Source organism: Strix aluco, chromosome 4 (genome assembly GCF_031877795.1).
Source record: "Strix aluco isolate bStrAlu1 chromosome 4, bStrAlu1.hap1, whole genome shotgun sequence".
Lineage (NCBI taxonomy): Eukaryota > Metazoa > Chordata > Aves > Strigiformes > Strigidae > Strix > Strix aluco.
In genome coordinates, this window is record NC_133934.1 from 62,905,749 (window position 1) to 62,932,020 (window position 26,272).

The following is a 26,272-nucleotide window of genomic DNA, read 5'->3' on the forward strand; positions in this document are numbered from 1 at the left end:
CCTTCAGACTGACTGGGTTTTGCAGGGAGAGCTCCTCAACCTGCCTTTAGTCCTGGGTAGCAATGTTGATGTGGTGGGATGTAGGTGTACACCACCCCATTTCTGACCACTGTGGGGTCCATCAGAACAGACATTGCAGAAGACAGTTGACACCTCCTTGCAGTGTTGCAGAGATTTTGGATGGTGCTAATTCTTACAGAGCAACCAGAGGAAGCCACTATAATTCAGAAGGGGCCCTAGGGCTATAGAAATTGCGCTTGTCTCTGCTTCACTGGAAGTCCCCAAAAGTTGGAAGGTACAAACATAGTTTAAAAATGGCATCACTTCCATCCACATATGAGCTCTGTGCTGTATTTTTCCAAGTTGCTCTGAAGCAGGCAGAAAAGCTCATGTAGATGTTTTTTAACCTACTAAGGTCCCAAGTAAAGCTCAATGGTCTGCCAAGTTGCTCTTTTTCTTCTTTTGGTTTATCCATTTTTACATATCACAGAAACCCACCAAGGTTAGAGCAGTCACACAGCAGGACAGAACCAAGCAACAAAGTTGTATGCAGCAATTAGAGCAACTATGTTAGAAAGTGTCAGCTTCTATCCTTGGTGACTGAAAGTAAGAAGTGCAGGTATGTTATTTGTAATGTTCAAATTCTATTTCACATGAATTCATACAAGCAGTTTTGTTAACAGCAAAGAAAAAAAGATCAGAAGCCAGCCCTAGAGAAAATGAAATGGAATTAAAAGACAAAAGAGTTCTCTTGAAAAAAATTTGAAGTTTGTGTCTCTCTTTATTTTCCTTCAGGGCATGCTTGGTTCATACTTTCAAATTTGTCCTCATAGATGTATTTTAAGCAAAAGCTATGATCTTAATATAAAACCGTGTGTTGCCAGGAACTAAAGTTTAAAGTAAAATCTCACATATTTTAACATAAGTGCAAAAAACTGGCATCAATGTGTCAGAGGCAATATCTGATCTTAGATCCAATGTGCAAAACACATACTCCTTGTAGCACTTAAGCACAAGTTCCATGGTATTCATGTTCCCTAGCAAAGAGACAAACCAGGGCTCTGTCACATTTCATAGGCAGTTACTACATTTTCGTGAGGCATCAAGATTAAAAATATCTGTGTCTCCAATTAACAGTGACTATGGTGTTATCCTTCAACTATTGTTTCATATACTTGCTCACAAAGGGCATGCTTTCACAGCCTTTCTTGTTCTCTTCTGAATCTTGGCAAAATACTGACACTGAATCTGTGACGCAACTATTGTTTCCATAGCAACAATTTGATGTCATCATCACAGATTTGTGACTTCACTGCAGTCTCCAACTGAAAGCAGGGTTGGGCCATGAGGACATTTATTAAAGGCCAGGTTTCTGAAATAAGAGCAGACAGGCAGTTGAGGAAAAAAAAATTGAACTTCATTTGGACCTAAAAATTCTATTCTTTTGAGGCTTGTTGTAGTGGGATTGGTTTTTTTTTTTAAGAACAAAGAGTTCAATCTGCATTTTCTCACCCAGCAGATAGCAAAATCAGCTAATTCACTAGAAAACATCTGTTAACCTTTTGGTAAAGGGCTGTATTTTCATGGCTCCTCCCTCATTTTCATCCTAAATAGGGGGTATCAGATTAGTTTCTCTCCAGTCCCTAGCTAACATCAATGAAACCATTGCAAATGTCTGCAAATGCTTTGTTTCTAATTCCTTCTGAGATCCTTTTCACCTGGAGCTATCTGAAGTTTTTTTGACTGATCTAATTCCTTTCTGATTCTTCCGGTACCTTCCTCACTTGCTAGTTATTTTTCTCCTTCCCTGTCTGCATGCAGCAAAATTATTCCTGCTTCCTCCAATCTCCCTGGTGAGTGCAGATGCAAGGAAGTCATTGAGATTCCTGGTTCTGTATGCCTGCCCTGTCTTTCAAAGCCTACAGTGTTCCCTCAGCAAGATTACTACTTTATATGACTGCAAAAGCTTTTATTTGTCTTCACAGGTTGTGCAGTCCTGGTATCATTTTCACTAGTGGTTTTCTAAGGCTGTAACTTGTGTTCCCTGATCGACACAAGGTTAGTGTTTCATCTACAAGGTTATTGTCTTCATACATACTTCTTTTCTTTATCCATCCCTGCATTTCCCTGATCAGCCATATTTGCTGTTCACTACTCTTAGTAAAAGTTTATTTCTTAATGTGTTTTTGTTGCACTGGGAAACTGCTTCTCAGGGCTCACCTCTCTTTTCCTCTGCCTTACTCCTCTTTTCTCTAGCAGTTGGGTTTTAGCAGTACAAACTTTTCTGCTTTTCTGCAAGATTTTAATGGCTGAATTGGACACTGGCTTTTAATTTTGGGGATTCTCCCACTCTTTGTTTCTGGCAAGCACAGTCTAACACATGAAATCCTCATGAAGTTAAGTAAGTGTTCAGTTCCACTGGTGCCTGATCTGTAAAATAAGAGCCTGATTCCCTCTTGCTTGTAGCTGTGTATCCATATTGAATTAAGTGGTTTCTAGAGATGAAAATGAACAAAATATGGTTGTGATTAAATAGAGACATCAGAGTGCTGTTTCCCATCCTTCCGCCAAGTCTTCCCTCCTAGCCAACAGCACCTCATGCTCAAAAGTGCCAGAAGCATTGCAAAGTCCAAAGATCATTCTGGAGCTAATCACCACCTTGGGTGGACAGGACTCCCCCTGTGCATGTTGATATAGTTCAGCTTGAACCATATAAGATAATCTACAGGGTATCCTTGCTGTTGCACACATGCACTAAAGAAGAGCCATGGCTTGGCTGGGACTACGCAGGTGCCAGGATTTGTTGTAGGAGTGTGGTTGGGGATCACGGGCTGGATCCTCAGCTGGCCCAGGCGTGTATCATCTGGTGTCTCCACATTCCCCAAAAGGTGCTTGTTCATACTCAACACTGTAGCAAGAACAACAGAAGGCTTTGCACAGGCTAGTGTAGCATGAAGATACACTAAATGCTTTCTGAGAGTTTAAAGAGGGACAATCCTGGAGACGGACAGAACAAAAAAGTAGTTTCAATTTTGCATTGCTCATTTGTATAAAACCTTAGAGTTTAATAGCTAGGCCCCAGGAGTAGAAGCCCACAATGTTGAGATAGGAACCAGAGATGAGGCCTCTGCATGTCTCAGTAGAAAATTTTCAACAGAGAACGTAGATGAGGAATACTTCTACCATCTAATATCAAATATTGGAGAGAGGGGACTGACAGGAACACTTTTTTAGTCAGATGCATCTGAAAAGCTAGAAAGAAGGACTGGAAAGCTGTCCTGTACTTAGGATAAGATGCTGGGCTCAGTCTTTTCCATGAAAAGTTGGACATTTCTGTAATAGTGTAGAGGTTAGAGCTGTCAATAAAGGTACGCAGCAGAGGGTGGAGGAGGAGGGCTGGACCTGTAGTAAATTACCTAATCACTTGACAAGAGACTATTTGAGCTGGAGTAGCTGAGCTGCTGAAAATTTCCATCTAGCAGAAGGGAATTCAAGTCTCAGGGACTGGTAATAGCAGGAGAGGCAGCATAGCAGGCAGAGTGCTCAGGTAGCAAAGGTGCAAGTCCTGTCCGTCCTCATTGAGTTATTTCTAAGTTTTACATGAAAAAGTTACTGGAACAAACCCAGGGCACTGTTTCCTAATAGCTAATTCTTAACAGCAAAGTTGTAAATGTTTTTTTTTTTCTGCTTCCAATTTTATGCCTTTCTTCCTGCACTGTTTAGGCAGCATAAGTACAGCTACCTGGGATCACAAATACTTCCTGGGGTGAAGGAGGAAAGTCATGGGAAAACAAGATCACCACCCATGTATCTACTGGTTTTCATGCTTCATGTCCGTACTTAAAAGAAAGCTACTGCACAAGAATAGTGAAAGGTGGTTAAATACTCATCATTGGTTTAGAGGTTAAAGAACTCTATTGCAGATTGCCCTTTTTCTTTTCTTTTCTTTTTTTTTTTTTTTTTGTCATTACAGTAAGGCAATATTCCTAATGTCTTCTTTTTGGCTGGAAAATTAAACAAAACAAAAAAATCAGCTATAATAGATTGTAACCCAAGAGACCCTCTGATCTTAAATCCTTTCATTAGTGGTATCTTAATTGTAAGCTGCATATCATTAGTGGCTCACTGGCTAAGTCTAAGGCCCTTGACTCTGGAGCTATAGGGGAACATTTGATGTGTGGGTCAGAATAGGCTTCAGAAGGCCATTTTATTTCAACCTTTGGAGCTGATCTCACTGAAGCCCACCAATCTCTCACTTGTCTCCACCACTGCAAGGTAGAGATCTTGTTCTCTCCCCAGCTCGGGAGCAAAATACTCAATTACAAAGAAATCTCTGAAGGAACAAACTGTAGTGGTCCCACAGAGGCTATGGTGGGGCGTACAGCAAATGTCCACATCAAACTCACTCCTTGTGCAATGGCTCGTTTCTGCGCTGAGCACCCACTTTTGCTGGAAATAGTGTTTAAAAATGGTGACTCCAATCTGTAGCTGTAGGCATAAGCAAGCCATACACTTACGCTATGTGAATAATCCAGCCTAGCAACTGGAATGTTTTTTCAATTAGACAGACTCAAAGTTTAGCTTCTGGGCAGTTCATTTTTGATTTACTCTGAATCCACAGACAAATTGATCTGTGAACAGCCATTGCTTTCACTGAGGGATTTGATTTGAGGAATTATGGGCTAGATTCATCATACTGATGACAGATAGATTTTCATACTTTAGATTTTATTAATGGCATGTTCTTTGCTTGTTAACATTCAAAGGAGATCAATCACAAGGTGTTCTGCTGCTACTGCGTTTCTCTGGAAAAAGGACACCATATGTGGAGACAGGAGTACAGGTCAGTGCGTACCAGCCTCAGAGAAATACAATACTTTTACTAGCAGGGAATAATTGGAAATGGGTCCAGATTTCAGCCATTTCAAGGATATCACTGATCTCTTGGAAAACTCTACATAGACTGAAATGCATTATTCTCAATGCATTTTTGTTCACAATGCCTTGATTATCCCCACCCCCAATTAAGGGAAGAAATTTAAAATTTGTGCAAAGCTGTGCAGGGAATATACATTTATCAAGTGATCCTGGTGACCAGTCCTGTGCTCAGGTTACTAACCCCTGATGTTTTTCTCCAATTACAGACTTACCCAAGTGAACTCTCCAGTCTTAAAAGCCTAGTATCCTACTTATTCTCTGGAAAAATCAGCTGCCACTTCTTCAAGCAAGCATCATTTAACTCCTTGAACCTGTGCCACGGTAATCAGTAATATATGGGGAAATCATATTACCTTTAAGTAACCCTTTTATACAGTCCATGCTGTGCATTTTCTTTTCAACATTTTTGGCATTTGATACTGTGGCTTAAAAAGTTTCGTTCTCTATTAAATTTGCTGATTTAATGAACTGTATTGAGTCCTGTCCAGCTACAGACAAGTGATGAACACTGAAGTTCTGCAGGACTGTTTTGTGAAAGATCACTGAAATAACTACCTAGTATTTTTCAGTTCTGTTCACTTTGGGTGAAACTCCCTATTATGAGAAGCCAAAGCTTTACTTCACTGACCCAGGCAGCCCTGTGCTTGGGAGCTTGCAAAGAAGTGAAATGGTTAGTTTGCTGTTTGCAGCCCCTTCAGAGCATGGAACCAGCTTATTAGCTTCAACCTCCAGCCAATTCACAACAGCACAGAAGGCACAGGACACTGGAAGGATGCCTTAATGAATGCAGGAGCCTGATGAATGCATTGTCCTGGCTTTAGTGTTAGCAAGTTTCTTAGCAACCGAAATGCTTCAGATGATCACATCCCTCATTTGGGAAGACTGAAGTATTTAGCTGTCCTAAGGACACTTAAAATAGACTAGATCTTTTTTTTTTTTTTTTTTTTTGGTGGGAGATGGCAAAAAATAAGATCTGTCAAAGACTGGGCTAGTTCCTTTGCACAGTGTTCTCTTAACTGTGCCATTGGTTTCCCTTTTGGCCTTTTTGAGAAAAAAAACCAGCATTTTTTTCCCATCAGACCATTTGCTCCTACTGAGGCTGATGTTTTTACCTTGCCCATTGATTCCCATTGAGCTAACAGGTTTTCCTTGCATTGCTTGGGAATTACATGTATAGTTTTGAGGGCAAAGCTAGAACCAAAGAATAGCCTGACACACACAGAAAGTGGAAATTCATAATAGGTATTTTGTGTGTGACCAGAAGCAAAGGAACAGCTTTTATTCCTTAGGAGTTTTGCTGTATCTTAAAATTTATACTGCAATAAATATTACTGCTTATTATATGCTTTACAGGGAGACTAGAGCTATCTGAGCAAGTGCTGTGAAAAAAATTATAGAATTTTTTTTTTTCCAAAGACATTAGGCTGTCAATTTGAAAACATTACTTATGGAAAATAAGAGTGCATTGGGCTCCATCTGAGAGTCACTTTTGCTGGAAACAGGAAAAAGACTCAAGCTCCTTGGGCAAGGACCCTGAAAAACTGGCTTGATGGGATTTAACTGTAGAGACACATGTGCTTTGACTTCGTGAGCCTGACCAGCTATCAGTTGACTGGCCAGGCAAATAGAAATTGGAAATATTATTAAGTTTAGACATACTACCTTTTGGTAGGTTTTTTTTCTGTGTTGTAAAACACAAGCCAGCCTTTTCCAATGGTAAACTTCTGAATGTTTTACAAAGGCTGTGAAACAACATGTAGAACATAAAATACAGGTAATTATTTTGTAAAGAACTGATTGAAAACAGCAGGGCAGTGTTTTCTAAACCCTCCAATGCAAATGCAACTCTGCTCCTTTCCAAAAATCAGACATAAGGCTTCTATTTGCCTTGACAGGATCAAACATAGACCCATGCTGACTGTTTTCAAAATCTCATCTTGGGAATCTCTATTTCCTTTTCTCTACAGGAAGGAAAACACAAAGATGCAACAAGAAGCCAGTCACACCACAGAAAACACAACCTTTCCATAGATGTATAGTAGCTGTAAAGAATGCATCTTCCAAGGGTCAGGTTTTAGAGTGCTGTCAAAATTTTAGGTTCAGTGAACTTCTCTGAGCTACCTTTTGTCAGGTGGCATCCATAATTTTTCAGATTGCTTTCTCCTACCTTTTTCTGTGCTAAACAATATGTTTGCTATTCATATTTCTCTTTAGAGATGTACATACTTATAGTTGTATGCAACTGGTTTAACATCTGGCCTCAACAGAGGCGATATGTATATTATTCTCATCTACCTCTATTGGCAAAAATAATGACCATAGCAAAGACTGCCTTTGACTTGAGTTGTGTGCCTACAGCCTCAGGAGTGCATAAGGTAGCAATGAAAATGCAGATCATAACTGTTCAATTTGAGCCCTTCTCCCAAGCTCACATCAGCCTTGCAATACATAGTTCTGTACTGCAGGACTTAGGATGTGCTGAATGTGACACATACCTTACTTCATAAGTTCACATCTGGCCTTTGGCCAAATGATACCTTAGTTCAACTGTAAGTGGAAAACACTCAATTAGATGAATATACATCTTAATGAATTGCCTGCTGCACATCACCGCTTGGAAAAATTTTATGCTAAATACTTGTTAAAAAGTACAGTTTCACATGTGAGAACTTAAAAGATGGTCTATTTGATGTGTAGTGAGGAAGGGCTGGGTTATTGCAGGCTTTTGCTTGCTTGAGGATTAGCTGCAATTTCAAAAGACACATGTAAACAAGCTGAGGATGAGATGACCCCTCTGTAGTTTCCCAGATTAGCCCTTGCCCTCTTTACTGATGCACATCAGGAAAAGGGCACACAAGGCTGTGGCAGACATATTCTTTGTTCCCAGCCCCAAGATGCACAGATGAGGGAGAATGTCTCATGTTACTCCCAACCCCTTCAACATTCCTGAGCCTTTGCTAAAATCTTCAGGGGTGAATTGCGTCACTCCCCTCTCTGTAAATAGAAATGCCTCTGTCAGTCCAATGTAGCCTGCAAGCACAGTGGGGTAAAGCAAATGCTTTATCCTTTCATCAAGTGTCTTCTGAGTTCAAATTATGTCAGCATGTGATTCATTCAAAAACAAAGAGGGGAGGGAAAGCCAGTAATAGAAATCCATCCCTCCTACTCTGCTAAGGCATAGTGACCTTTATGAACCTAATGTTTTACTACCTTTATTGTGTGGGAGAAAGCAGTCACTGGAATCTTTTTCATATCTTATTTTGAAAGACAAAATTCTTCTTAATGGAAGTGAAGATTAAGTATAAACAACAACCTCCAGACATTACAGATCACAGGTCAGCTCTATTCTCCCTCCCCAAATCACAAGACTGACTGATCATGAGGATTGTTGTTTTCTTTTCTTGAATAGATTTTGCAGTCTTCTATGTCCCCTTCATTTCAAGGGAGTCATTCTTCCAGTGCTATCTTGAATCATAACTATCTTGTACTTAAAGCTTCTCAGTACAGTTCAGGAGCTGCCTTGCCTGTTCCTGATCTCAGTGATCTGTATCTAGAAGGAAGGGAAGGGCTGTATCTCCTACAAGGCAGAGGAAGAAGAGGAGTGAGGAAGAGGAAGGACACTGAAATTTTCTGAGTGACAGTGCCAATGACTCTTTCAGTGTTTTAGATGAGACCATATTGATAAACAGTAGAAGGCAGAAAGCTCCCAATGCTACACCAAGCAAGCTACAATGCAGTGTTGCCAGTCTTTTCCATGACATGAGATGTAGGAAGAAAGTGGCATTTTGAAGTCACATCACACTAATAGGTGTCAGGCTCAATTTGCAAATCTATCTGTACATTGACACCAAATTCAAAGTATTATTCACTTCCATTTTTGGTCTGCCATCCACAAGTTTTACATGCTTCCAGCTACTGTACAGCATATTGCTGTTTTGACGTTGTGCTGGTTTTAGCTGAAATGGAGTGAATTTTCTTCATAGTAGCTAATATGGGGCTATGTTTTGGGTTTGTGCTGGAAACAGTGTTGATAATACAGGGATGTTTTTGTTATTGCTGAGCAGTGCTTACACAGAGTCAAGGCCTTTTCTGCTTCTGATACCACCCCACCAGTGAGTAGGCTGGGGGTGTACAAGAAGTTAGGAGGGGACACAGCTGGGACAGCTGACCCCAAATGACCAAAAGGATATCCCAGACCTTATGCAGTCATGCTCAGCACATAAAGCTGGGGGAAGGAGGAGGAAGGGGGGAAACATTCGGAGTGATGGTGTTTGTCTTCCCAAGTAACTGTTATGCATGATGGAGCCCTGCTTTCCTGGAGATGGCTGAACACCTGCCTGCTGATGGGAAGCAGTGAATGAATTCCTTATTTTGCTTTGCTTGTGCGCATGGCTTTTGCTTTACTTATTAAACTGGCTTTATCACAACTCATGAGTTTTCTCACTTTTACTCTTCTGATTCTCTCCCCCATCTCACTGCGGGGGAGTGAGCAAGTGACTGTGTGGGGCTTAGTTTCTGGCTGAGGTTAAACCACAACAGTCATCTCCAAAAATCTGTGTCATTCATCTTTAAGTGCTATTCTTCCATCCATATCTTCTCAACAAAAAAAGATATTTTGTGGGCATTCGGGTTGTTTCTTCCTTCAGCAGACTAAGAGTGAAGGATTCATATGTTTATTAGGCTAACTGGTTTAGGTGATCAGTTCTCCTCCCTAAAAGGACGTATTAGAGACAAGACCATTAAACAAGAAAGTTACAGTGATGATCTCCCTGGCCTCCTTTAAATGCTTAGGTGGCTGATTTCAAAGGCATCTGGGTTAATTTTAATTCCAGATTCTACCACTAGACTGAAATATTCCCCCTTGAAACCTGAAGGAATCTTGGATTTGTTGATAGGAACCACAGCTAAGATACAGAGTCACTTTATTTTCAATGCTAAAAGTGACAAGTTGAGATTTAACTTAATTGTTCAATTTCATGTAGCGTCAGCTTTTCATCTCTCGATTGCAGGCCCTGACTGCCCAGACCCACAGTCTTCATGTCAATGTATTTTACCCAGGGACAGAAGAAACCACAGCAGCAATGGATTAACAACATCCTTGTATCATACCGTTGCAACGAACAGCAAAACCTCCCTGTAGCTTTGTCAAACTTATGTAGACCCAAGCAGAAAATGCAGGCACACATAGGAATACGTAGGTATAATATTAAGTGTCTAAACTGTAGATTATTCAAATAATTAACTCAACCAGATATTTGGTGATCTACCTTGAAACATTAAATCTCTGGAGATGCATGCAGAATCAGATTTAAAATTATAGATATGCCTAATTACAATAATTGCAAGCAGAACATTTTATCACAGACATTTGTGGACTATTAAATGACTGGTTTAAGTGATAAACTAGTTAATCAGCAGAAGACGACTTTAGTGAAGTTGTGTAAATGACACTAGACTGGAAGGATTTTATGGTTTGAAACCTGTGGCTTTGTCATTGGGGCTTTCTGAGGGTATTAGTCTATATAGTGTCAAAGGAAATTTAAAACAAGAAGGCAGAAGGGTGTTTGTTCCCTATGCATTCATGTGCCCAAACTCACATTGACTTCAGTGATATTCCCAGTTTCTGATGCCTGATTTCTCTGAACACCTACACAAGCAACTTTTTGCTCACAAAGCCGCTGTCCAAAACAAGATGCATGAAAGAATAAACCTGCCATGACCATGCAGCTGTTGAGACTCAAGAGACCTATGTGGTCAGATAGAAAAGCTGTAGCTGATTTAGGGGTTAGCAGTTTTCAGAATCACTTATGATTGTGGTAGGATCTCTGAGGATTTTCTGCAGAGTGCCTTGCTGAAACCCCTTTCTATGATCTAGGTGTCCAGCTCCAACAGATAGTCCTGGAAATCTGAATCATGTTTGGCAATTAAAGAGTAGAAAATACCACCATATGCCAGTAAATAAGGAGCAAAACATAAATATCAATTCATTATAGAAAAAAGCCTGCTAACAATGTGAGAAAGATTCCATCAAGCGCATAAACACTTTCCATGGCATTGCTTCCTATACAGGATCTTGATGATGCTCAACTCATCTCTTTAAACCATGAATTAGGACAGTTGGCTAAAAGACCAGGGAAGAGATACTAATATTTTCAGAAGGAGTGAGCACAAGATCTTTATATCATCTACCATATCTCCCCTCTACCCATATGCAGTTTATTTAGTAAGATTTAATAAACTCAGTATATTGAAGTTCTCAGATTAAAACAATAGAAAAAAATATAATCTGGAATGCAACACAGACTATAAGGGATTCCATGCTCTTAACCTTGTGATTCTTGATATTTATAATGTGTATAATAAATTGACTAATTATGTTACAATATGGATTGTCAACATCTGCAAAGTTAACTAGTTTGAAATTAGAATATTCCACTTAATGTATTCACTGTTGCTTTTTTTTTTTACAGAGTCCTAAAACATATGTGAGAAACTATGGACTAAGGTATTGTTTATTAAGATTTATGTTAAGCTCAAGGTAAAGTTAGACGACAGAAACCACTCATGCAAACAACCACTGGACGCCGCCTGTGTGAGATAAGATAACTGTAATCGCTCACACAAACTGAACCAGATACTGCTCATGCAAGATAAACACCAGATTTCCAGGAAAGCGACAAGAAACAGGACAAGACAGCCCATATAAGGATATATGAGTAAAAGATCAACTATGAGACAAAGAGGGAAGACTTCTTACTTCAGCCTCAACAAATACCAGGAGGCAGGAAACGACCCCCCTAACAACAACTGAAGCATGCGCGGAGTACCTCCACTACCTCATGAGCAGGGAAGTAAAGATGTATAAAAAGGGGACTGTTTGAACTACTCAGCACGGCAGTTGGCGGAGCGCAGACTCCCCTGCCGTCCAGCGCTGTCTTTGCTTATATTCTACTTGCTATAATTAATAAAGAGTGAATTATAGTCCATTGTGGTCTAAATTTATAACAATTCCTGGTGCCGTGACTCGGATAAGGAACGGTGGGCTTCTGTCCTCCGGGGAGGCGCCCCGCGGCAATCCGCGGCCCCGCGACTGACAGCCTACCTCAACCTTACCGACGAACCTAAATTCTAGAATAGTGAGCAAAGGAGAAAACCGGTAAAATCCCATAAAAATTCTGTGCACGGGAGTCCGGACGAAGACGCAGGACGCGTAAGTATATTGCGAATTTGCTCGCAGGTTTGCCGTTCGGGCGGGACTGGGTTTCCTGGAATATAACAAATGAGAGGTTCGATATACTGAACCAAGCGAGTGTGGACTCTTAAGTACTGCGTTTCCCATCTCCCGCGAGGGATTGGGCCAGGAACAAGGGGAGTGAGTGAGTGTATGTTTGTGGATATTCCAGAAGATGGGGGCGAAGGGCAGCAAGCCTTCGACTCCCATGGGAAGGGTACACACTGTACCTAAAAATACCCCTTTGGCATATGTCTTAAACAATTGGAGGTATTTCCCTGGAACCCTAGGGAAAGATAAGCAGAAAATGATAGAATACTGTACTAAGATATGGGGAGGGAAGAAGATTTCTAAAAATACCTTTTGGCCAGTCTATGGGTCAGAAGAAGATTGGGTAAGACAGCAATTAAACCTCTGGGTCAATAATAAAAAACCCCTTAACCCGGAGGAGAGTCAGTATGCGGAAGTATGGATAAAAAGACCGGGAGCTAAACTTTACCCACTGAATGAAGTAAAAACTAAACAAAAGAAAAAGCAGGAAGAGTTAGACGAAACCCTTCTAACCCCCCCTCCTTACATTCCTCCTCCTGCTCCCGTAGCCCCTCCCGAGGTCCCCAGAGCTCCCACTCCCCCACCGGAGTCGGAACAAGGGTCTTCCCCTCCTCCTAGACGCATGACTAGAAGTCAAAAAGGGGCAGCTCAGATGTATCCTCTAAGGGAAATGCCCATGGGGGGACCTCAGCCTATGATTGGATATATTTCTGTACCCCTAAACTCGGCTGACCTACGAGATTTTAAAAGAACCGAGATGGGAAACTTGATTGAGGACCCACTTGGAGTGGCAGAAAGATTAGATCAATTTTTGGGACCAAACCTTTATACTTGGGATGAGATGCAATCTATCCTTGGTCAATTATTTACTACCGAGGAAAGAGATATGATTAGACGAGCAGGAATGAGACTGTGGGATGTTCAGCATGCCCAGGGACCCCAAGCAGATATCAAATGGCCACTCCAAAGACCTAACTGGGATAATCAGGATCCGGTGCATAGAACTCATATGCAAGATCTGAGAACTATAGTAATTCAGGGGATTAGAGAAGCAGTACCCCGTGGCCAGAATATCAGTAAAGCATTTAATGAAATGCAAAAGAAAGATGAGAGCCCTACTGAGTGGCTGGAACGACTGAGGAAAGTCCTTCAACTGTACTCTGGGGTAAATCCAGACGACCCTTTAGGGCAAGCGCTCCTAAAAACTCAGTTTGTAGCAAAATCATGGGAAGATATCAGAAAAAAGATTGAAAAACTAGAAGACTGGCAAAATAGAGGGTTGGATGAATTATTGAGGGAAGCTCAGAAAGTCTACGTAAGGCGGGAAGAAGAGAGCAGCAAGCGACAAGTAAAAATGATGGTAGCAGCTGTCAGAGAGGATCGCAACGGGCGGACTGGTGAACACAGATCTGCTGGAATAAAACAAGGGAACGCAGTAGTAAAGAAGGAACAGAGATGTTGTTTTTACTGTGGAAAGAAGGGACACATAAAGAAGAATTGCAGAGAAAGGATCAGAGATGAGGAAATATTGAAAGCAGAATAGGAGAGTCAGGGGCTCTATATTTTAGGGGACCGGAGTCATCATGAGCCCTTGATAAAGTTAAAAATAGGTCCCCATAAACAAGAGTTCACCTTTTTAGTAGACACAGGGGCTGAGAAATCGACTATTAGGCAAATACCTGAGGGATGTAAAGCTTCCCCTGAAAAAGTACAAGTAATAGGGGCAAAAGGAGAACCCTTTAAAGTAAGCAAAATCAAAAATGTGATATTCGAAACTGAAAATAAATTTGGAATGGGTGAACTCTTGCTCGTCCCTGAAGCAGAATTTAATCTGTTGGGACGGGATTTAATTGTTGAACTACAATTAGAAATCAAAGTAGAAAATCAAGAGCTAACGGTGTCTGCTTATCCCTTGACCATGGATGATCAAAACCAAATCAACCCCGATGTCTGGTACTCTCCGGATACAATAAGTAAATTAAAAATCCCACCGATTAAAATTCAAATTTCCGAACCCCACATACCTGTAAGGGTAAAGCAATATCCTATATCCTTAGAAGGACGGAGGGGATTAAAACCAGAAATTGATCGATTGTTAACACAAGGAATCTTAGAACCTTGTATGTCACCCTTTAACACTCCTATTTTGCCTGTAAGGAAGCCAAATGGAAAATATCGGCTTGTACATGACTTAAGGGAAATAAACAAAAGAACTATCACCCGGTTCCCTGTAGTAGCAAATCCATACACACTGTTAAGCAAGCTAGGACCCCATAACTCCTGGTATAGTGTGGCTGATTTAAAAGATGCTTTTTGGGCCTGTCCATTGGCAGAAGAATGCCGTGATTATTTTGCCTTTGAATGGGAAGACATAGAGACAGGCCGAAGACAGCAATTGAGATGGACCGTGCTCCCCCAAGGGTTCACTGAGTCCCCTAATCTGTTTGGACAGGCCCTGGAAGAACTCTTAAAAGAATACCAGGTACAAACGGGAAACGTGCTGTTACAGTATGTAGATGATCTGCTCATAGCAGGGAACAATAAGGAGGATGTAAGAAAAGAAAGCATTCGACTCCTAAACTTTCTTGCACAAAAGGGACTACGGGTATCACAAGAAAAGTTACAATTTGTGGAGGAAAAAGTGAAATATTTGGGACATTATTTGTTTAATGGCAAAAAAATATTGGACCCAGAGCGCATTAAAGGAATTCTAGAATTACCTATGCCTGTCACTAAGAGGCAAATTCGGCAGGCATTAGGGCTATTTGGGTATTGTAGACAATGGATAGAGAACTACAGCTTTAAAGTTAAATTTTTATACGAACAATTGTCTAAAGACAAAATACTCAAGTGGACCCCTCGGGATCAAGAGCAGTTTGCTAATCTCAAAAGGGAGCTAAGTCAAGCACCGGTTTTAAGCCTCCCAGATTTAAAGCGGCCATTCCACTTATTCGTTAACATACATGAAGGAACGGCATTCGGAGTATTAACTCAGGAATGGGCCGGACAAAAGAAGCCGGTGGCATACTTATCGAAGCTGTTGGATCCTGTGAGCAGGGGTTGGCCAAGTTGTTTACAAATCATTGTCGCTGCTGCCTTATTACTTGAGGAAACGAATCGCATTACCTTTAATGGAGAAGTTGTCTTATATGCACCTCATAACATCAGGGGAGTGTTACAACAAAAAGCGGAAAAATGGCTTACAGATAACCGACTATTGAAGTATGAAGGAATACTCATAGAATCCCCTAAATTTTCTCTAAAAACTATTGGAGCAGTTAACCCCGCTGAATTTTTGTACCCAGGAGAAGGTAATGAACTATTACACAATTGTTTTCAAACAATTGAACAACAGACACGCATTAGGCCAGACTTAGAAGAAGAAGAACTACAATGTGGGGAAGTATTATTTATAGATGGGTCATCACGAATAGTGGAAGGTAAACGATTGTCCGGATATGCCATCGTTAAGTTGGAAAAAGGAGAATTTAAGACAATAGAATCAGGCCCCCTGAGTGCCAGCTGGTCAGCTCAAGCCTGTGAGCTGTATGCATTGTGGAAAGCATTAGTGTCACTGAAGGGAAAGGATGGAACTATATATACAGACTCACGCTATGCGTTTGGAGTGGTACATACCTTTGGAAAAATATGGGAGGAAAGAGGATTTATTAACTCACAAGGAAAAGAATTGATACACCCGGAATTAATTCGGCGAGTTCTGGGGGCATTGAAAGTGCCGAATAAAATAGCAGTTGTACATATAAAGGGACACCAGCGAGGTACAAATTATCAAGTCAGGGGAAATAACGCAGCTGATATAGAAGCAAAACGAGTGGCAGGCAATTATAATACGATTTTGACTATACAACCAGTACCTGTTAGTAAAAATTTGAGTTTTGAGTCTGCAGAAAAGGAAAAACTAGAACAAATGGGAGCTAAGGAACGGGATAGTAAGTACATATTACCAGATGGGAGAGAAGTCTTGCCGAAGGGCATAGCACTCGAAATATTTTCAAAAATACACAGTAAAACCCACTGGGGAACCCAGGCGTTAGTTGATCATTTCAATCAACAGTTTGCCTGTATAGGCGTATATAATATAGCAAAGACAGTCACAGCAGCCTGCGAGACCTGTCAAAAGGTTAATCGAAACAACACGAGACAAAAACCTCTTGGAGGACGTTCCCCAGCATACAGACCTTTCTCACACATACAAGTGGATTTTACTGAACTACCCAGAGTAGGGCGTTACAAATATTTATTAGTAATGGTGGATCATTTAACACATTATGTTGAGGCTTTTCCTACCTCCAAGGCAACTGCTAACCAGGTTACTAAGGTATTACTTGAACACATTATACCTAGATATGGAGTACCTGATGTAATCGACTCAGACAGAGGAACACATTTTGTGTCAAAAATTGTTAGAGATCTAGCAGAAAACCTGGGAATTAAGTGGGAATACCATACGCCATGGCATCCACAAAGTTCGGGAAAAGTTGAAAGGATGAATGGAGAAATCAAAACTATTTTGACTAAATTAATGATAGAAACCAAACTATCATGGATCAAGTGCCTACCCATGGCACTATTAATACTCAGAACCAGACCCCGAGCAGATATAGGAATATCAGCGTTTGAGATGGTATATGGAATGTCCTATAGAATTGAAAGTCCACAAACAAATGTTTTAATTCGAGATCATGTAATTAATGAATATGTTTCACAATTAGCAGAGCATCGTAACAAACTTTGGGAACATGGGCTGATTGTGCAACGACCTCCATTGGACTTAAAAATTCACACTTTCAAACCGGGGGACTGGATATTAGTTAAAACATGGAAAGAAGAAACCCTAAAACCCAATTGGGAGGGACCTTATCTTATTTTGCTTACAACAGAAACAGCTGTCCGGACTGCTGAGCGTGGATGGACTCATGCCAGTCGCGTTAAAGGCCCAGTGACAAGACCCCACTGGAAAGTAATCAGTACTCCAGGTGACACCAAGATAACCCTGAAAAGATAAAGTAATGATAAAAACTTTGCTTGATTATTTTGTCGCATTACCTTTTGGTATAAAGTGTGTATTGTTGTTTATATTCGCAATAATTATTTCTCTCTTCGTATATTATATATGGAAGCATACAAAATGTACTAAAGGAAATTGTTAAACTCATGCAACCACACAATATTGAATATAGAAAATATGTTGATATAAACACTCTAGATATACGAATTAAGTATAATAATTTGAACCGCAATTGTTATCCGTTTGCTTGTTCCAAGTGTATGGTATGCCAGGATAAATGGTGGACTCACTGTGAATGTGGATACCCTTCAATAGGGGTTTGCACGCAGTGTTGGAAAATCCAAAGAACTCTCACTGAGTGAAAATCAAAGCAATCAGAATCTAAACAAGAAATTATTTAAGAATCCCATGAGTGGTGGGAAATTTTTACCAAAGGAATAAACCCCCAATATTATTGTTACTATTCCAATGAACCAATCCCCTTTGTAACTGAAATCTTGGCTATAAAGTGTAAGAAGGGAAGTACCAACTGTGCCTTGCCTCATCCCATTAGTTAAAGCTGTAAAGTGGGGAGCCTATATAAACAGGCAGAAAGCCCAAAACAGCTGTTCTCCTGAAGAATTCCCTTGCTGCCGAGAAGATGGTACACCCCGTGGCTCGAAGCAACCGAGTCGACGGGCGAGGCAGAGGAGGAACAAACTGTGGAGAAAAGAATCAGAACAATGGGACACAAAAGCAACAATGGCCAAACTTCCCCAGGGATGATAAAAATATACTTAAATTGGCAAAATTGACAGACACCTTTTTTTCTGGTATACCGCTAGTTTTGTTACTGATAATAACCCAAGCAAATGGAAACCCCCATGAACCAATGCTCTGGAAACTATATAACTTACAGGAATCTAGACTAATACAAAATCAGACCTCTCCGGGAAATTGGAATTTTACTGTCCAATTAGTCTCAATGATTCCGGTCGATATCCAGAGAGGCTGGGAGGCGACGGAAGCCAACTCCAAAGCCTTCTATGTGTGTCCAGCTTCCAATCCTGGAAAGAGTTATTGCAACTATCCAGGCCATTTTTATTGCGGTTATTGGGGTTGCGAGACAATAGCCTCAGACTGGCCAACAAAAGGAGACAAATATATAAGTATCACTTGGGGACCTCCAGGTTGCATTCCACCACAACATGGATCTGACGGCTCCGGGGTCTGGGGATCTGTAAGGGGGGTGAAATCATCTCCATCAGAATGCGACAGAATAGAAATTGAAGTTAAACAACCAGAAGATGACACATGGTTAATTGGCCGTACCTGGGGAATTAGATATTGGGAACCTGGAGCAGATAGAGGAAGCTTTTTCAAAATAATAAAAGAAAGGATACCCCACGATCCTTTACCAGTAGGACCAAATCCGGTCCTGAATCCACCCACTTTCTCTAAAAAAAAGGTTGTCCCCGTGAACATCGCAACCCCTTCCCCAGACTCCTTCTTGAAAACAGCTAATGGTACCATGACTGAATTCTCCTTATCCAGGGATTTAAAGTTGTTAGAATCCAAAGACCCTTTATGGAATCTAATGCAAGCCTCTTATCGTACCCTTAATGAAAGCAAACCAAATTTAACTGAAGAATGCTGGTTATGTTATAATATTAGACCACCATATTTTGAGGCAATTGGAAAACCAGGAAGGATTCGATGGTCTAACGGTTCAAACCCACGAGAATGTCCATGGGATGGCCGGAGGAATCATACGCAAGGAATTACTATTCAATTAGTAACGGGTCAAGGAAAATGTATAGGTACAGTGCCCGAAAAGTATCAGCCTTTATGCAACCGAACAGTCACTAATACCAATATAGAGAAACACAAAAATCAAAAGGACAAATGGGCTATCCCGACACCAGGAGCTAAATGGGTTTGTTCAGACATCGGAATAACGCCTTGTCTATCTCTAAGTGCGTTTGATCAATCTCAGTTTTGCGTGCAGGTAATTATTGTTCCTCGTCTAATCTATCACACCTCGGAAGAAATATTGCATCACTTTGAGGGAGACCGGAATAGACAAAAACGAGAACCAATTACAGCGGTAACCCTAGCTACACTACTGATAGCGGGTGGAGTTGGAGCAGGCACAGGTATAGCCTCTCTAGTACAAGGTCAGGAATTACAAGGTTTGCAAATGGCTGTAGATGAGGATTTAGCGAAAATAGAACAATCTATCCAAAATTTAGCCACTTCAGTAAAGTCTTTATCAGAAGTAGTACTACAAAATAGAAGAGGATTAGACCTATTATTTTTGAAGGAAGGAGGGTTATGTGTAGCTCTCAATGAAGAATGTTGTTCTTTTGCTGACCATACGGGAGTTGTCCAAGACACCATGTCCGAACTTCGGAAAAGGTTAGACCAACGTAGAAAGGATCGTGAAGCGGGCAGGTCATGGTATGAAAACTGGTTTAATGTTTCACCTTGGCTAACCACTTTGTTGTCGGCTTTAGCAGGACCGCTTATTATGTTGATCCTGGGACTTATATTTGGGCCTTGTATATTACGCTATATTTTTCATTTTATTAAAGAACGGTTTGACACAGCTAAATTGCTTATTTTAACCTCGAGAGTAGAATATGAAAGTGTATCTAATAATGAAGATGAAAATTATTGTGAATGTATTATGCCACGCGAAAATCATTATTGTGAGTGCTATAATAAATGTCAAAATTGTGAAAAAGAAATTGTTTACAAGAATGAAGATGAAAGTAGCACCTAATAAACAATAGGATAAAAAGAAAAAGGGGGGATTGTGAGAAACTATGGACTAAGGTATTGTTTATTAAGATTTATGTTAAGCTCAAGGTAAAGTTAGACGACAGAAACCACTCATGCAAACAACCACTGGACGCCGCCTGTGTGAGATAAGATAACTGTAATCGCTCACACAAACTGAACCAGATACTGCTCATGCAAGATAAACACCAGATTTCCAGGAAAGCGACAAGAAACAGGACAAGACAGCCCATATAAGGATATATGAGTAAAAGATCAACTATGAGACAAAGAGGGAAGACTTCTTACTTCAGCCTCAACAAATACCAGGAGGCAGGAAACGACCCCCCTAACAACAACTGAAGCATGCGCGGAGTACCTCCACTACCTCATGAGCAGGGAAGTAAAGATGTATAAAAAGGGGACTGTTTGAACTACTCAGCACGGCAGTTGGCGGAGCGCAGACTCCCCTGCCGTCCAGCGCTGTCTTTGCTCATATTCTACTTGCTATAATTAATAAAGAGTGAATTATAGTCCATTGTGGTCTAAATTTATAACACATATTTATTTAAAGATGATTTTAATATATTTCATTAATCTCTCAAAATAAAACCCATCTGACTTTTCCTTTTTGGAAGGAAGAAGAAAGGGTATTTTCTACATCAGAGCTACAATGATGGGTCAAACTGCATTCTCCTACATAGCAAAATAAATAGCATGCAGAACTAGTCTGAAATGAGATAAATAAGCTAGAGCTTGAAGGTCAACAGCATGCCCGTGGGAGAGAAAAATGTATGCAAGAAGTACCGTTCAAGGCATTTCCATGTATGTATGTTCTGGAAGATCTGGTTATGGATGTTATTCTCAAGTGAATTCCCAGAACAGGGAACAGTGATGAGCTGTGTGTCCCCAGATGATTCTAATTAATCACTCAATTGTGACTACAGAAGCAACTCCAATAGGTGGGCAGAGAGTGATAAATGTGGATTTATGGGAACGCAGCCACTGCAGCCAGCCATGAACTGTGATATAAACTGGGAGGAAGCTAGGGGAGGAGAGGGACAGAGAGGAAATAAGTGCAATGAATGTCTTCAGCCTGCATGTGCGAGAGAATATTGCCGAGTAAAAACCACTTCCCCTACAAAAAAGCTGGTGGTGCATAAGCTTGGCTGCGGGGACCGATCAACCTTTTTTCCTTTGTTAAAAGAATTGCTGCATTTTAATCCTGCCTGCAAACCTCTTAAAATGATTAACGTTAGCATTAGCATATTTGACTCATTTGTGACTTGCTAGGTTTTGAAACTCTATTATATCCTGGTTGCAACATGAAAACATTGGAAATGAATGAAAAGTAAAGAATAGAGTGAAAAAAGGTGGTGGTGGTGTTCAAATAAAAAAGAAAGTGTTGGTTTGGGCAGATAGAAACCAAATTTTATTAAGCCAAAAATCCAACAGGAAACAGTGGAGTACATTTGCAACATGTTGGCAATCCTCAAAGTAAATACATTCTCCTAGGGCTTCAGATTGTTGATCTTTTTTTCCTTTTTGAATTATGAACAGCACTTCCAAATAAAAAAACTCTACTTTATAAAACATTGAAATGCTTTGATGTTACAGCCTGCAATTTTTTCCTCAAAACAATTTGTCAACTTCAGCCCAAAAATTCATGAAACCACATTTTTGAGTTTACTATCCTCTGAAAAAAATTTGCCCAGGAGTATTTTCAAACTTCAGTGATAAAGAATACATACTTCAAGTCTCAATGAATGTTTGCTGAATTGATGTCTTAAACATCTCCATAGCATTGCACTGGCAGCAAGTTTCATGCACTGTGTTGTAATCCACAAAGCACTTCTGCTTATAATAGTTTCTAGGGATAGCAATTCTGGAAGAGGACCATACTGAATTAGACATGTAGTTTTCATCCATCTCTGAGTTGCAGTACCTCTAGATTTTCCAATGGAGATGTAGGTTGCTGTTAAATGAGTTTATTTTACTGAAAACCAGCTTATTTTTATTTGCCTTTTGCAAGACTTGCAAATAGTCCATAGGTTCCCCAATGGCTGCAGTACATCTGAGCTAGGCAGAACAAAAACTCTGTGCTCCAATTTGACCAGCTGGGATAATTCACAATTATATTTAAGCACATCATGTAGGAACTATTGGAATGGAGCCCTAATCTGTCTCTTTCAATGTATATTATACCACCTCCAGCATAAAGAGAGAAGATCAATATTTGCCTTCCCAGCTTTACTATGCACTGTGAGTGTGGTAAACTATACAGACTGTTGAGGTAGCAGCAAACACACAGCCAGCAAACCTTTATGGACAAGACTGTTGAAGCCTGATCCCTCTCCCAAAATTGACTGGAGTAGATTTAGATAGAGCAAGATGAAGCCCTCCAGAAAATCCCATCTATTGTGTTCCATCACTGAAATAAGATCAGAATATCTCCCTTTTGCATGACTTCAGTCCTAGTTATTTGAAAAATGTAGTGGGTGACAACACATTGTACTTCTGAACAGTTGTTGTGCTGTGCTTTTTTTATAAAAAAAAATGCTCTTTGCTTTGGCTCCACCTGCGTGCTCTAAGATAACATCAGAACCTGTTAATTGTTTCAGAACCTTCTTACTCTGTCATTACCCTAGAAAAATGTCTTTATTTGTAAATTGTTAGAATGGATGAAATTATATACACTTGATTTGTGCTAATGCTCTATACCTCTATTTTATCTGCTAATTACAGCAAATAGAAAATCTAGACAAGCATGAATACAATAAGATAATGTCTTTTAACAGTAACTAATTAAACCATAAAACAAGATGTGCTATTTAAGGGATAATGTTCATTGCACTTGAACACATCAAGCAATAAGCTGTGTTTGTAGTTGATTAAATGTCAGAGTGAATCTGAAGCAGCTGATAATTGCAAAAATAATTTCCTGCAGGTATACTAATAATATGAAAAGCTGGAGCTTCAGAATGTGTGATGTATGAATGGAAACACCCTGGACTTACAAGGAGAAGGAAAGGTATGATCCATAGCCAGTAGTCTGTCAGTGAGCTGTGTGGGTCAGGCCAAGCATCACTTGAGCAAGCAGTATTGTGCACACCCATGACAGCATTCTTCTGTTCCTGTACTGTGCAAGTGCTTCCACACGGCAAGAGCCACACTGATTTCAGCATGGATGGATTTGGTTTTCAGAAGTGAGAGTGTATGTTAAACATGCCTGATGTTTTCTGAAGGGCATGAAGGACATCATGACAGAGTATGGACAGGTCAAGCTAATAGCTCCCTGTGTCTTGAATTTCTTCTTATGGTTACAATCTGATAAATTAGGCTTTGAGTCTTTCCCTGTCTCAGTTTCTAGTGCTGCTGAGAAAGTTCACCACAAAAAGCTGAATTTTAATCCCAAGGTAAGAAAGAAAGTCCTTATTGCATGTTGCATTAGTTTACAAAGGTTTGTAGGATATGCATCTTAAGTATAATTATTTATTGTCAAAGATCATGCATCGAAAAAAGGCATTTTGTTTACTTTTCTTTTGCAGAACCACAAACAGTACTTCTCACCGATTAATAATAAACTTGCTGTCCTTCCTTGAGTCACAGATCTCAAGTTTCAGTGTATAAATATTAATGGTAGCATTCTGTTTGGTGTAATGTGAAAGCTGTTCGATCACACAGGCCCATATTTTCTGGATGCAACCTTATTTGCTCACACTTGAAATTCTGAGCCCTGTTGAGTTGCCGATAAGTGTCAGACTCATTTTAGAGGGTATGTTATGCACTCTCTGGCCCATGATTGGCTGTAATCCCTTGCCTATCATCATGCAAATCTATAAAGTGTCTTGAAATGGGACAAATCTGGCTAACAACATCTCAATGCCATATAATTATCAGACGGTAGCTACCCACGCTGATTACTAGTCAAATTAAACAGGGAGTTTAAAGATGGATTTGTGTATATATGTGTGGGTGGAGCTGGTGGCTCATCTCTGCCCAGACTCTTCGACAGTAGGAAGCACAGGTATTATATTTCCTCCAGCAAGAATGCTAACTGAGAATTCCTAGCTAGAGCACAGAAAAAAGAAGACAGGCCTCAGTCCTAACTGTTTTAAAAGGAAAAAAAAAAAATGTTTTTCCTAACTTGACTTTGGTTCTTGTTTAACATCAAGGGGAGCTATTGCTGCTGGAGGCTCTGTACCAAAAGTTATTGCATTCATGCAGGTTACTCTGTCTCCCTTCTGTTGCCTCTTGGCCAAGTGATGGTTCATTTCTGGGCTTGTAGCAGATTGATATACATTACTGGAGAGAAAGTCAGGTCATAGAACCCAGTCTGGTGCTTTTTGCTCATATAGTGGGTGGATGATCTGACTACAGACTGTAGGAGAGAAATGGGAGCTAGTCAGAGAGTCAGGTAGTAAAAACAACAGCCAACTCACCATTTAGACTTTTAAGGATCTCCAGCTGCTCAGTGCATCACATTACAGAAGGAAACTTAACTGTATTTGTAGTTGTACTCCTCACAAGTACGGATGACTATATATATGTTATCTTTCTAATATAGGGCACAGATTTTTAACTGAGACTTCTACTGATGTTTTACCAGGCTGCTGCATCTATCAAGGTAGATCAGAATATTACCCACAATGGCATTAATCTTACACCTGGAATTTTTAACTAGATGAACCTGTATTCAAGCTGGATTCTTCCAATCAAGGCATTTGTAATAAGGGAATCTGGGGACAGATGCAGAAGATAGAGCCACCACCGTGCATCAGTCCTTTTACACGTGGATTATTCCATACATTCTGCTATTATTAAGAGCATCCAAGCTTTTCTGAGAGACAAATCAGCTTCACTCCAAAGTGCACCTGCAGTAGACATATCTATTTCCAGACTTCAGAAAGAAGAGAATAAAAGTTTGTGACATCCTTAAAAAGGAGCAGTTAGAGGACAGTAAACCCTACCTATAAGTACTTCACTTTGCTGTGAGCACTTCCCAACAGTAGTCTCTAAAGCTTATTTTCAGGACTGGTGATGACATTGGAGACCGCATCTGGTGAATTTGGATGCTTTCATGAGTAGGCAAGGGTATTTTTGGGTCTTCCCCTGTTAAATCCATCTTTTTTAACAAGGATAATGTTAATTATTTTTTAACAATAATGGTAATATTAATTAATTTTAAAATAATAGTATAGTTATGGACAAGTAGAACAGAAGTTAGAAGACTAAGGGAAAATCATGGTAAATGCCAATCAGTCTTGGCCATTGCCAGGCAGAGGGGAAAAAAAAGCACAAAAAAAAGTTTTGTGGTGGATCAAGATGACTATATTATCACAGTATAAAAGGCCATTGTAGTTGGAAATATGAGACTGGGGACTCAATAGGCCCATGCCTCAATGTTGGAACAGGGATACAGTACCTGTTACTGTTCTAGTGTTAAAGAGGCTCCCAAATAAGCAACCAACCACCATTGATGAAAAATTAATTATTAACACAGTTAACTAGCTCTCCATAAATTACAGGTTCAAATGTCTGTGAGAGGAGAACAGAACAACTTTTTAGGGTTTAAAAGCAACCCAAAACACAGAACAAAGCCCCACTCCCCAGGGTTTAACAGTAACCCAAAACGCTCTATCACTCACCTGATAAGTGAGGGCTCTCAACCTCGAGGACCTGCTCAGGGGAGCATCCCAACCCAAAGCCCCTCGAGGAGTTTCCTTGGGCAGCATCCTGACCCAAGAGGAGAACCCTCAACCACAGCATGCTCCTCTAGGGGACAAGCTCAAAATGGCTTTCCCCAGGGGACTCCATTTATACCCAGGTGAATCTGATCTGTAGTCAATAGCGGCTCCCATTGGCCAAAGGCCCCAATTACCGTGAAGCCCTGAGAACAAAGGCAGCCAGGAGCTGCTGCACTTCAGCAGCCAAGAAGCTCTGCTTTCATTGGACGGATGTACCTGCCACATCTAGTGATTTCTGGATGAATACTAAAGAAATCCTGCTGGTACAGTGCAATGAAATATCACGTTGACAAAGCTGAAACAGGACTGTTTTATTACCATTACATGTGAATGTCTGCATGTTAAGATGGTTAAAGTCACCACATCTCATTCCAAGGTGTATAATAGTCCTGATACAGGTCAGGTTTCTCAGCTGACTTTAGAAGAAATTTCTGTCTCTGCTAATTATGAAAAGTTATACCATTTTCCTTTATTCAGCAGTCAAAAACTTGGAGTATTGCTTCAAGTTATGAATTT